The sequence below is a fragment of the Podarcis bocagei genome (assembly GCF_964188305.1).
Source record: "Podarcis bocagei genome assembly, chromosome: 7".
NCBI classification, from domain to species: Eukaryota; Metazoa; Chordata; class Lepidosauria; order Squamata; family Lacertidae; genus Podarcis; species Podarcis bocagei.
Window position 1 is genome coordinate 18,514,304 of NC_138132.1, and position 13,434 is coordinate 18,527,737.

At 47.6% G+C, this 13,434-nt stretch overlaps 1 pseudogene across 1 annotated transcript in view; it reads right to left on the reverse strand.

The window, feature by feature from the left end:
• Window positions 1-12,933, reverse strand: part of LOC308592261 (free fatty acid receptor 3 pseudogene) — a 102,226-nt pseudogene extending 89,293 nt beyond the window's left edge. Inside the window, exon 1 of the transcript XR_014013317.1 lies at window positions 12,642-12,933. The product of XR_014013317.1 is annotated as a free fatty acid receptor 3 pseudogene (transcript). The remainder of the gene's footprint in view (window positions 1-12,641) is intronic.
• Between the last annotated feature and the right edge of the window lie 501 nt (window positions 12,934-13,434).

A 13,434-nucleotide genomic window follows, 5' to 3' on the forward strand; every position in this document is an offset into this window, starting at 1 on the left:
GGGCCAGCCCTACAGGCCAAAGATTCCAGGAAACCCACAAGTGGCACATGAGCACAGCTGCCCTTCACACCTGTTGGCTCTCTTCACCTGAGGCTCGGTGGCACAATGCCCATGTGAGCATGGGCAACGCAGGGTGGAATGCAAGATCCCTACACTTTTGTTCTCACAACAACAAGCCTGAGAGGTAGGTGAGGCTGAGAGCCAGTGACTGGTCCAGGCACACACAGCAAGGTTTGTGGCTGAGCAGGAAATGTTCTTGTCGCTATGCTAACCCACTCGACTCTAGAAAGGGAGATGAATTTCTCAGATTAACATTGTGAGTTGCAGCAGCAGCAGCAGCACCTTCATTGGACGCTTGGCAGAAGTACTTAGTCAATATGACTCTCTGGACAGACTGGACAGAGAGCAGCAGATGGCTAGACTCACTGCATTGTTTGTCCCAGGCTAGGGAATGGGATCAGAACGGCAACTTTAAGACGAAAATGAGAGATAGGGGAAATATTTGGAGCTGTCTGTAAACAAGGTCAATAAACCCTTTGAGCAAGCACAAGGATGGATGGGGGTCGTTGTGATGGCAGGGGAGGACACACACATAATCATTTTCCATAACAAATGCTGGCCCCCAAACAGTGGCAGGGGGCCTGCTTGGACTCCAGAGGAAACTGTTTTCCATCTCAGAACTGCTGTTTGCTTTGTAAATGGGAGCTCTGAATCTTGCAGATTTTTGCACGGGTTATTTCTCTCTGTTCTTTCGCTTGTTTACAGAGCGGACGCTTGCGAAAGCCGCTTCGAGAGACACAAAGGAGCTGCCACTTCTACGAAAGCGACCCGTCTGAGACTCGGTGACACATGGCAGACCTCTTGATTTGCTTCTTCTAGGGGCAATGTATAGGGTAGCTCAAACAAACTTCCTACACATAGGAGTAGGCCTATCTTTTCCCTCTCACTCTCACTGTGGACAGATCCACAGTATGAATCTGTACAGTAGATTCCTCCTCTCAGAGATGCAGTTCTCAGCACCCTTGACAAACTACATTTCCCAGGATTCTTTGGGGGGAGTTGTGTGCTTTAAATGTGTGCTGGGTGTGCTTTAAAGGCATGGTGTGGATCTCACACTCACTCACTCACTTTCTTTCCATCTCTGCAGCTGTCTCTTAATATCTGAGCATTGAGTTTTTAGATTCAGATCAGAACCACAGTGCTGGGGTATGGTGGTTGACCTCCACCGAGGGATGAGGGAGAAATTTGATTCTGTTTGCATAAAGGGCAAATCTATGTAATTGGCATTTTCCAAGCAGCATGCAAACCAAAACACAGTCTGCCTTCAAAATTCACTCCTCCGAAGTTTGCAATGTAGTTCCTGAGCCAAGCAATGTGCATTTTATAAACACAGTTGTACATATATTCCACCATTCTGGTGAACCACATAAAAAGGGGTGCAAGGAAGCACAGGATTCCAGTTGCAAAGAATACTGGCTTGCTTTTTAAGGCAGGTTTCTAATCCTTGTGGACAAAGATGTACTGAAAAGCATGTGCAAAATGCTTGCTGAAATCTTAGAAGACAGAAGGGGTGAAATCAATAAGATTTATTTTCCGTGACTGGGTTACTGTCTCTGTGCTCTACTTTGCATGACTGTGCCCTAATTTGCTCAATTAATTTCTATACCACCCTTCATTAAAAATCACAGTTCAAAGCATAAAGCAATAAAATAACAATGTTATCAGACAGTAAGGCACACGGTCAAATACAATAAAACTTCAATACAACAGCCTCTGTATAAAGCAGCAGGGAGACAAACTGTTCTGCAAACATCCTACCATATGAAATATTAATACAAAATGGTTCTGGAGATATCAGGAGGTTCACCACCCACCCAAGCTCAAGTGAACAGGGGAGTGAATTCCTTGTGATGACAAGCTTGAGAGGCAGAGAGAGTCTGGGCTGTAGTCCAGAGAAAGATAGACCTATAAGAAGACACCTTGAATCCCTGTTCAGCCACAAAGCTCAAGGGCTGACCCATCCTTCCCCAACCTGGTGCCCTCCAGAGGTTGCTGAACGTCCAACTCCCATCAGGCCCAGCCATCATGGCCAACGTTCATTACTGATGGAAGCTATAGTCCAAACCTTGCAGATTTCTGATTCACCCTTGGCCCAATTCAGATAGACCATTGGCCCAATTCAGCAAGCTCTTCTCATGCTCTTAGGAAAGCTGTTAGAGGAGAAAGAAGTACCGTAATGTGAAAGAAAGAGGGAGGAGGAATGGAAGAACTTGGCAGCTGGGTGAGTGGGGGAGAAGTAACAAATTGAATGTGCAAGGAGAATGGGAGAAGAAATTACACGACGGGGTAAAAATACTTTTAAGGGGAAAATGTAAAAGCAAAAAAGCCTTCTTCGCTTAGAGTCTCTGGATTTGCTTGAGATGAAAAGACCAAGTCAAAATACCTCCACAGAAAAAGAGCACACTTTTCTTGAGGAAAATGGAACTCAGGATCTCCGTGCAAGGAAATCACCGCAGCAAAGAATTTAGCAATGTTTTCAAAGGTGGATCAGGCTGTCAGCAGAAAAGGATGCCAAGCTCTTCCTCCACCTGCCACCATTTTGTGACTGTCTCTGCCCCTGCACCACCATTTTGTGACTGGTGGGCCTTGGTAACTTTCAGCTATCTCAAGAGGACCCTGAGGATAGAAAGACTGAGAACCCCTGCCTGTTAGCCTTCCAGGCATTTAAAGACTGCTATAATGCCTTCAATGACATCATCAATGACTTTTCTTGTTTTCATTGCATTTGTTTAAAAAATTGTGTTGTTTTTCGGCCATCTGTTAATCCCGCTTTTGTGTTTTAGTTCTCTTCTTATTTAATATTGAGATTCGGCCAAAATGACACAAGCTCATTTCCTAATACTACAGTTTAGCAACTCTGTGTAAAGTTCATTCAAATAAAACCCAAGTTACAAGTTGGCACACAATTTATTGCCCATAAATTGAAACAATCCAGCTGTTGACATAAGCTATCAGACATTGTTAATGGTTGTCCTGCTAAGAGATGCACCAGCCAATGGCAATAATAACATGCTATCGGAATAAGCTAATGAAATGCCCCCTGGATTAGATGTTGATTGGTGGTAAGAGCTGCTGGGGTGTGTGTGTCTGATTCTTACGCACGCTGGACGGGGCTGTGGCATCATTGGGTGTGGAACAAGGTTGGCACCAGGAAGGAAGGAAGGAAGAAATAATGGGGAAGCACCGAAGGGCCAAAGTGCATTGGGTGGAGATGGAGAGCCTCCCTCACACACGTTAGAAAGGAAGTGGGGGATACCCCTATATTTCACATTAAAGCTGAGCCAAAATTTCTCAGAAGACATTTCTGCCAGCAAGTTGTAGTGCAGCATACCTGCCAAGGGCTCCAGAAAAAAGGGGGCAGAGATCACATTGACAAAAGGCACACATTGTCATGGGACTTGCCCAGGAGCACGTCCCAGAAGACACATGTCCCAGTATTTCTGAAGAAGTTGGATGGTATGGTGCAGGGGTGGGAAACCTCCACCCCACAGGGCCATTTCCCCCAAACTACACCCATCTGTTAGCTGATGTCTCTTGTGACATCATCTGATGGGCAGGAGGGCAGGGTAAAAGTCTACCTTGGCGGCCTGTGCCTGTTCCCATGAATCAGCGATGGATAGCTCAGCTGGTAAAGCATAGGGCTCTTGATCTCAGGATCGTGGGTTCAAGCCCCACATGGGGCGGAAAAAAGAAAAGGAAGATTCCTGTATCGCATGTGGTTGGACGAGATGATCCTTATAGCCCCTCCCAACTCTACAATTCTATGAAATGTGCATGCCAAAAATATGTAGATCGGGAGAAAATCGCACTAAATTACCGATGAATTTCCATGGGGAATTTAAGGGAAACTGCAAATCTACCATATTTTTTGCTCTGTAAGACGCACCAGAGCATAAGATGCACCTAGTTTTTGGAGGAGGAAAACAAGAAAAAAAATATTCTGAATCTCAGAAGCCAGAACAACAAGAGGGATCGCTGAGCAGCGAAAGCAGTGATCCCTCTTGCTGTTCTGGCTTCTGGGATAGCTGTGCAGCCTGCATTTGCTCCATAAGATGCACACACATTTCCCCTTACTTTTTAGGAGGGAAAAAGTGAGTCGTATAGAGCAAAAAATACGGTATTTTGAGAACCAAATTTAAGGTTGGAAAAAATGAGAATCTAAGAGAATCCAAAATTGGGAGATTTGTTCATCTCCAGTACTGCCACCAATTATGAGGAATTCCTTTGCCCCAAGATCTTCCCAGGGTTTGGGGAACGGCTATCACTCAGTGGCAGAGCGTCTGCTCTACATGCAGAAGATCCCAGGTTCAATTTCCAAGTCGGGTTGTCCTCTAACTGAAACCCTGGAGAGCAGCTGCCAGTCAGAGAAGATAGTACTAAGCTAGATGAGTCAGTGGTGTGACTCAGTAGAAGGCAGCCTCCTATGTTCTATGACCTATGTTCTTCAGTGCCCTGGGAGCAGGCGTGGGGGCGGCAGGGGGCAGCTGGCACATGGCATCACTTACAGGCTTTGTTCCCCAGCCTAATTGCCACTTTCCTGGATACATCACCAAACCACCCTGTGCAAAAGGTCGTGAACAGCCAGGCCTGTTCCTTGAAATGATCCATCTGAGACAGCAAAGCTGTTGATGGAGATGAGCTCAAGAGGTGACGGAGATGAGATTATGCCAGATCAGATGGCAAATGGTTGCTGGCTGCGGCAATTGTTCTGTGTTCTCATATCACTGGGGAGAAAGTGGCTGCAGATCTAACTCTATTGCTCCTGTCCCTGTTACGGTGAATAATAATAATAATAATAATAAGACCTTTCCGGACACTCAGTTGCATAGTTGAGTTGAATCACTCCTACGACATATGCTGGCTTTGATGAAGGAACTGCAGAACTGCAGGAAAAGTTGGAAATTCACTTCCAAGCCTAAGGACCTCACTCTGTCTACTGGATCCCAGGGAGAACACAACATCAACTCGCTAAGGTCAATATCTAGAAGAGAAACTTGCTTGGGAAGACCACTCTACACTGTCTTGAATAGAAGGAGGGATTTGCTAAATGTGCAGCTCACCGGGAATTCATCCTGGAATTTGATCTCACAGTCAGGGCTGGTTTTAATTATAAAAAGCAGGAATTGTGCAACAGAGGAGGGGGAACTTTTTCTGCCAGAGGGCCGCATTGCATTCTGGGCAGCCTTGCAGGGGCCGCATGCTGATGGTGGGCAGGAACAAGCGCAAAGGTGGGTGGAGCAAGGAGTGTGAATTGTAGTTTTGTACAGTAGGCTCACTCTGTATGCACACCAACTCCTCCCTATCCTCCATTGAGATAAGCAAGGAGTTATGTGTCCAGAGTTCAAAGACACATTATAACTAGGCAAAAGCACCCAAGACTGGAGATGGGATGTTTTCCTGGGGAGAGGGGAGTAGATTATGCAATGAGAGGGTACCCATTTGAATTCTCATTCTATTTTGCTTCCCTCCACCCCACCCCACCGCTCCTTGCTTTCAGCAAGTTTGTCATAATTGGGCTCCTTCCCGATTCCCGGAAATTAAGGCTCAACTTTGTAAGAATATGTGAGCCAGGAAGTCAGATGGCCCCCTCGCCATTAGCTGTAATGATTCTCACTGACGTCTGGGGACCAACAAAAGGCACGCAATTAAAGGCCAATTTACTGCGGGACCTGATGGTGGCCTGACACTATTAGCGATGTCTGAATGGAAGCCAACTGGGCAGGACAATGCACAGGGCTGACCCAAGACATTTTGGCACCTGAGGCGAACCACAAAATGACACACTCCCAGTCAGGGAAAAGAGGGTGAGTGAAGAACAAGGGGAGAATAAATATCTCCATCAGAGACAAGCATGGAATAGATATCTACGTCTGGAAAAAGGGGCAAGGAATCGAATCAACCTTACCTGAATCAAAGTGGGAATCAAAGGCTGTTATGGGGGAGAAAGGAGCCCATGCTGAATCACAACTGGGTAGGACAGAGCCCAAGAGACCAGCCCCTGCCATTTTCTCCCCAGGGGTGGGAGGAGATCAGCAGTTCCTCCCATTCACCAAGAGGCTGCTGTAGAGGTGGCATGGGGGCTGCTGCTGAAAGGGCAGCTGATTTGGCCTCCAAGGAGCATGCCACAGCCATTGCTGCCACCACACCACCACCAGCAGACAATGCATTCCTTGAAGGCCGGATCTGCTGCCCCTATGGATCCTGCTGGCTGAAGCAGTCTCCTCACCTTGCCTCATGGGTGGGCTGGCACCATCATTTTGACAATCGACCCTTGAAAAGCTTCTCCTGGGCCTATGGGAGAAAGGGAGGCACAGGGCTACTGATGGACAGAGCTTTGTAATAAAAGTGTGGAGACCCTGTGACCCACACACACAATCCAAAAAAGTTTCATATCAAAAATGGAATGCTCAATCCCTGCCAACTACACAAGAGTAGTTGGCAATGTTTAATCCAGTTTCTGTGGGCAGCTTTGGCAAGATGCCTCCAGAGCGTCTGCTGTCTTGGGTGAGCCTACATTTTTCTGCCTCTGCCACCGCTGCCCTATCTCATTTGCCCTATCCCTCCAGAGCAAGCGAAAGTGTCTCCTCCACATTCTCATTTTGGTTGTAGCCAATGCTAGTCCTACAGAGAGAAGACCCATTGAAATGAATGGACGTGACTAACTTGGGCCTGTTCAGAAAAAAAGGCTCTGTTTTTGAACAGAGAGCACATTAAAGGGGGGCGGGGAGTGCTTGCTGGTTTATAGGGCTGGAGTGCTTTGTCAATGAATGTGTGATTTGACTTTAAGCCTAGATCATATTGGCATTCGACATCTGCAATATGTTTCCTGAGAAGTTCTCTTGTCGATTAATATCCCACCGGGGTGAGGCAACCCATGGGAAACGTATGACACTCAGGATATTGGGGGCAGGGGGAGACGTATTGGGGGAGCCAGTCTGATCTGTGATTTCCTGTCCCAACCAAGACCTACACAGAATCTAGGGCAGAAGAAACTTTTCAATTCCCCAGCCACTGATTGGGCCTTGATGGGGAGCCCTTTCCCCCACTAAACTTCCAGAATCCTAATCTGTAAACAACAATAGTTTTTTTGCAAGATGCCTAAACTACAGAAGCCTCATATGACAGCATGCGGTGCCAAGCCATTTTGTTCCACCCACCCCAGATCTTTTAACCTCCTTGCTTTTGACCTAGAAGCACTGGCTACTTTTGCTCTGAGAACATGACGAAGGCGACAGGAAGATTTGCGCTTTGTTGACAGCGCCTCTTCCAGGGTCATTCATGCCATAGAACTGGGCTGTCAAGTCAAGACTCTTGTGCCTTGTTTTTGATGATATCATAGGAAGCCCTGGCTGGCTGGCTCCACAGAGGTGAGTGTGCCTTAGAACATTATTGCCCCTCAGGGTTTGAATAGGCATTCTCTCATATCCTCCTTTGCTTAAATGTGATTGGCTGAGAAGTGCCTGTGGTTGCCAGGGCATGCTTGTTGTCTTTTGAGCTTCATAAGTGGGATCTGCAGCAAAATGTTGCAGTGTACTGCTCTTTAGGGTTCCTGACAGCCATAAAAAGCTTAAATCTGGCATAAGAAGAGCCATCTGGATGAGGCCAATGGTCTATCTAGCCCAGCATCTTGTTCTTACAGTGGACAACCAGCTCACAAGCAGGACCTGAGCACAGCAGCGCTCTCCCTCCTTGCGATTCCCAGCACCTGGTATTCAGACACATGCTTTCTGTGACAGTGGAGGATCTTCATTGGTTCCCAGTACATTTCCAATCACAATTCAAAGTGTTGGTGCTGACTTTTAAAGCCCTAAACGGCCTCGGTCCTGTATACCTGAAGGAGCGTCTCCACCCCCATCGTTCTGCCCGGACACTGAGGTCCAGTGCTGAGGGCCTTCTAGCGGTTCCCTCACTGCGAGAAGTGAGGTTACAGGGAACCAGGCAGAGGGAATTCTCGGTAGTGGCACTTGCCCTGTGGAACGCCCTCCCACCAGATGTCAAGGCAATAAACAACTATTTTACTTTTAAAAGACAACTGAAGGCAGCCCTGTTTAGGGAAGTTTTTAATGTCTGATGCTGTATTGTTTTTAATATTCGGTTGGAAGCCGCCCAGAGTGGCTGGGGAAACCCAGCCAGATGGGCGGGGTATAAATAATATATCATCATCATCATCATGTCCATTGTGTTCAGTAGCCAGTGATAGCTTTATCCTCCATGAATTTGCCTAATCCTCTTTTAAAGCCATCCAAGTTGGTGGCCATTCCATAGTTTAACCATGTGCTGTGGGAAGGAATGTTTTCTTTTGCCTGTCCTGTCTTGCAATCAGCTTCATAGGATGCCCACCATTTCTGGTGTTAGGAGAGAGGGAGAAAAAACTTTTCTCAAGCCCCTTTCCATGCATCATTTTATACACTTGTATCACGTTGCCACTTCCTTGCCTCTTCTCTAAACTAAAACATCCTAAAGAGCTGCAACCGTTCCTCATTGGTGAGTTGCTCCACCTCCCAGCAGCCCCTTCCCCTCACCAGTCAGTTTCCTCATAGTTCTCAGCTGACGTTCAACATTCCATGGCTACGGAGCATGCTCAATCCATATTAGAGTGGGTCTTCTTTTGCAGGTAGGGGGCGTTTGCCAGGGTTTCAGACATTTGCCTTTCCCAACTCTGCATGGAGGTGGTGGGAACTGAACCTGGGACTTTGTGCCTGCAAAGTAGGCACTCTAACCACTGAAAAACAGCCTCTGTTTCACTCATGGCTGCGTGAACCCAAATACCCCACATTCTAATCCAAGGCCACATTCACACAATATATTTAAATTTTAGATCATTGTGCTACAGTCATGGCTTCCCTCAAAGGATTCTGGGAGCTGAAGTTTGAGGTGGGTGCTGAGAGCTGTTGTTAGGTGAAACCCCAAGACCGCTCCCAGAGCTACAATTCCCAGAATTTCCTGGGAAGAGCGAACTGTTGGATAAACTCTGGGAATTGTAGTTTAGGGAGGTGTACAGGCCTGCTAACATCTCTCAGCAATCTACTGCTCCCAGAATCCTTTGAGTGAAGCCATGACTGTTCAAAGTGGTATCATTGTGCTTTAAATATATTGTGCGAATGTGGCCCAACAGTCCAACAGACAGTTCCCTATCTGGGATAGCCTACCTGGGAAAACCGTTTTTAACCTGTGAAAATTCTACAGAGCACAGCAAGCATACAGCTCTGGATGGGATAAAGTTGCGGGGAGGGGGGGCAGATGGCAAGTTGCCCAGTTATGTTTCCTAAGGCATGATGGGATTTGAGAATTGCAGAGGCTCTTCTGTTATACGCCAGCAAAAACAATGAGCTTGTCAGCAATCTTAACAAGATGGTCTTTAACCTCTGTCACTGGGAGATGGCAGACAGCCCTCCGAGCTAGGAAGTCTATTGCACGGTGCAGTTGTTCAGCTTCAAACATTACACACCACCTTTCTCCTCTGTACTGATATGATCACACACACCTGACAGCAGGCAGCTGAGCCCTGGCAATCTGGAGATCAGGGCTTGCTGCTTAGGCTAGAGCAGGCATGACCAAACTTGGCCCTCCAGATGTTCTGGGACTACAATTCCCATCATCCCTGACCACTGGTCCTGTTAGCTAGGGGTGATGGGAGTTGTAGTCTCAAAACATCTGGAGACCCAACACCTTGCAAGGCAACCTGCTCCACTCTCAAACAACTCGTACCATTCAAGATCACCCCAGGAGCATGCGCAGAGTCACTTCCAAGTGTCACTCACGATGCAAGACCCTGCAGACTTAGGACAGAGGAGAACGCCTTCCAGTTCAAAGGCTATGGCTTTCCCACAAGCCTGAGTCACACCACTTCTCTTTTCAAGAAATCCAGTGCCAAATCCTTATATATAACCCCAGCTAAGATAAAAAAAAGATTTAGCAGCCTGATCCTATGCACATCATGGCGTGGCATTGTGTCACTAGCTCTGACGTCTTTTGAAGGGAATTAGGCCAATGCACAGAGGATCTGTCTGTCAACCCTGATTGCCAAAGAGGTCTGCAATACTCAGGGGCAGCTGGAACAGAAGCTAGGTGCCTGGTACCACCTTAAATTGAGCTCAGGCTTGGTTTGCCCTGGATAGAAATCTGGCTCCTGTGTGCTTGCAGTGGTGAGATTACTTTGGTGTGTGACTTTTGCTGGGAAATAGACAACTGGAGTGCATTCCTGTTGATTCTGGTGGACCTCTTAGTGATGCTTCAGTACCATTATCAGCCACACTATCTTTCTGAACACGTGGCTGGGATGGAACTGCTTTGAATCTGCTTTGGTCCCTCCTGGAAGGAGGTCTAAACCAGAATGGCCCTTCTTATATTCTTATGTTAACTAGTTGTCATCGCTCCTTTAAAGTTCCATAGAGGCTGAGCTCCAACAGGTGTTATCCTGGGGCAGATGCCACAGGAGGCTGCATGTATTTTAGGGGTGAGGGCGGGAGTTAAATACTGAAAGAGGTCATCTCTCCTAGCAAAAATGAGAAGATAGTTCCTGTACATGGTGTCTCAGGTTCTACAAATGCTTGAACCTTACTCTTTTTTTTAAAAAAAAAGGAAGGTGGGAAATCTGGGGGTAATTCATCCAAAGGGAACAAGAACACTTCCTTGCTGCCACCATGCAAGCGCCAATGCCCTAGCCCAGGGGTCAGCAAACTTTTCCAGCAGGGAGCCGGTCCACCTTGGGGGGGCAGACTATATTGGGGGGGGGGGGATGAACAAATTCCTATGCCTCACAAATAACCCAGAGATACAGTTTAAATAAAAGGACACATTCTACTCATGGAAAAACACACTGATTCCCAGACCATCCATGGGCCAGATTGAGATGGCGATTGGGCTGGATCCGGCCCCTGGGCCTTAGTTTGCCTACCCATGCCCTAGGCCCTACGATCAGCAAGGATGCAAGCCACCAGGTCACCATTGCTGAAGGGCATTGTGGGAAATTTAAATGGCCACCTGCCGCTTGGCTCTGATGGCAGTTCTGACACTTTGCCAAGGATGCCATCAAACTTGGAGCCTCCATTGGAGGTTGAGAGTTTCAGAGGGACGTCTTCTGGATGGGAAACCATGTTTGTGGGTTACAGGAAACATAGAGTCTTACTGCATCTTAAAGGTGAACAAGTTTATTACGGCATATGTTTTTATGGGTCAGAGCATGCATAAAGCGATAACTTATAGGGTATAAATATCCTGGCTACATGCACAATAAGAAAAAATATTGCCCCCCAAACACCCGCAGTGTAAGAGTTAGATGGTTGGAGGAGTGCCAAAGTACTTATGCAGAGCTTGAATGAAAACAGAATCCAGTCAAATGAATCTAAGACTTAACTGGTATAGGCACAAGTCATCTATCTGCTAGTGACTAATGGGGTGCTCAGCAGTGAAAGCAAGCATGTCCAGAAAGGGAATTGCTCTCTGTTGTGAGCTTGCCACTTACAGGAATGGTTGAGAACGAGATCCAAGGATATAAATTCCTAGATGCTGGGATTCACTTAGGCACATGGACTTGGTATGCCTCTTGGCACCAGAGGCTGAAGCCAGCCTTCTCCAAGTTCTTGGGTGTTTGCAGCACATGTCGGAAGGGGCTCTACGCATGCTCCTATGTGCTTGCAGAGAGCTTATGCACTGTGGGAACTGGAATCCCTGTTTTTGGAAGTCAATTTCACAGAAGGTATGTCATCCTTGGAGATGGAACTCCAGTAGTTGCTTCCTTCCCACCCCCCCACCCCCCTCCTGATATCACTTCTGGAAGTGTAGAATAGGCAACAGCTCTAGAGTTTCCAGCCAAGATCCCAAACCACCATCCAACAAATCGTGCAAACTCAACAGAGCTTTAGATGTGTGGCTTTTTGCACTGCAGGAAGCCCTGGGTTCAAATCCCCACTCAGCAGCAAAGCTTACTGCCTTGAATAAGCTTCTTCTACCTTTTTCTCCCAGGAGCTCAAGGTGGCGACATGGTTCTTCCCCCTGCCATCTGCCCTTTAATCTGCACAACAACCCTGTGAGGTAGGTTAGGCTGAGAGGCAGTGACTGGTCCCAGGTCACCCAGTGGGCTTTGTGGCTGAGTGGGGATTTGAACCTTGATCTCCCAGGTCCTAGTCCGATGCTCTAACCACTACACCACACTGCCTCCAATAATTCTCATCTATCTGTATATGACTCAACCTCACAAGGTTGTTATGCAGATAATTCCCGATACGCCATCTCTGAGCTTCTTGGACTGAAAGAGACAGATACAAAATGATAAATAAATGCCATGCGTATCTCTTGCCTTTCACAGGCATAATCAGGACCCTTTTTCTTTTGCTCTCTTCCCAGCTGGCTCTGTAGCAGATTACAAAGATTTCTCTTTTTTTGTGGGGTGGGAAATGCATATGTATTTGGAGGACAAGTTTTGGAGCACAAGTTTTGGAGGACCTGAATCAACAACTGGTTACTCAGTTCTTGGTTTGTTAAGAGAATGGAGGATCAGAAATGCAGGAGAATCTTAGATATTAGAAATCAATCACTCAGCACCTCCCGAACATATATTTGACATCCACCTTAGCACTTACCTCCCTAGGTTGGGGAAACCGGACACCTGGGTCCCTTAAGGAAAGGAGGAAGGAAAACCTCTACTGCATCACCACCGCCCAGTCTTGTCCTCGGGATTTCTTGTGCAAGATTCTCTGCTCTGTAAATTTGGAGGTAGCAGATCCCTTGCTGGCTTCTCTTCGCTCGAGTCCTGGATCTCGCTCGCCGCTCCACCTGGACCCTTTGCATCCAACCGAAAAGTGTCCTAGCGGACCGCTTGGAAGACGTCTGACTCGCGAAGAGCCAGGGGGCGGGGCTGCCAAGTGGGTGGGCGGGACTTCGAGGAGAGCCGTGGCGCGGGAGATTGCTGAATGGGGCTTGCCAGGAGAGCGCCCGTGAGTGAGCGCGCCTCCCGATCCTCTTCGTGCTTACTCGGAAGTAACTCCCGGCACGTTCAGCGTGCGAGGCCATCTTCCCAGGTAAGCAGATCCTGGAACCTTCCCGACCACCCACGTCTGGAAAATGGGGCTGGGGAGGCAATCCTACCCGCGCACATCCTTGCTGCGAGTAAGCCTGCTGGGACTCAGCGGGAGTTACATCCGAGTAAACACGCAGAGGATCGGGCTGCAGGCCGCTGGGATGCAAACAGAAGGAGGAGGGAGAGGTCAACAGGCAATGGAAGGAAGCGATGTTCATCTTAAAGCAAAGAGGAACAAGATTAACACGATAACAACTCGCCGGCGAACTCTGACCAGGTGCATTTTTCCCTGGCGCGGGCTGAGCTATTCCTGATCCTCATCAGTTGGTCGTAGATGGATCATTACATTCACAGAA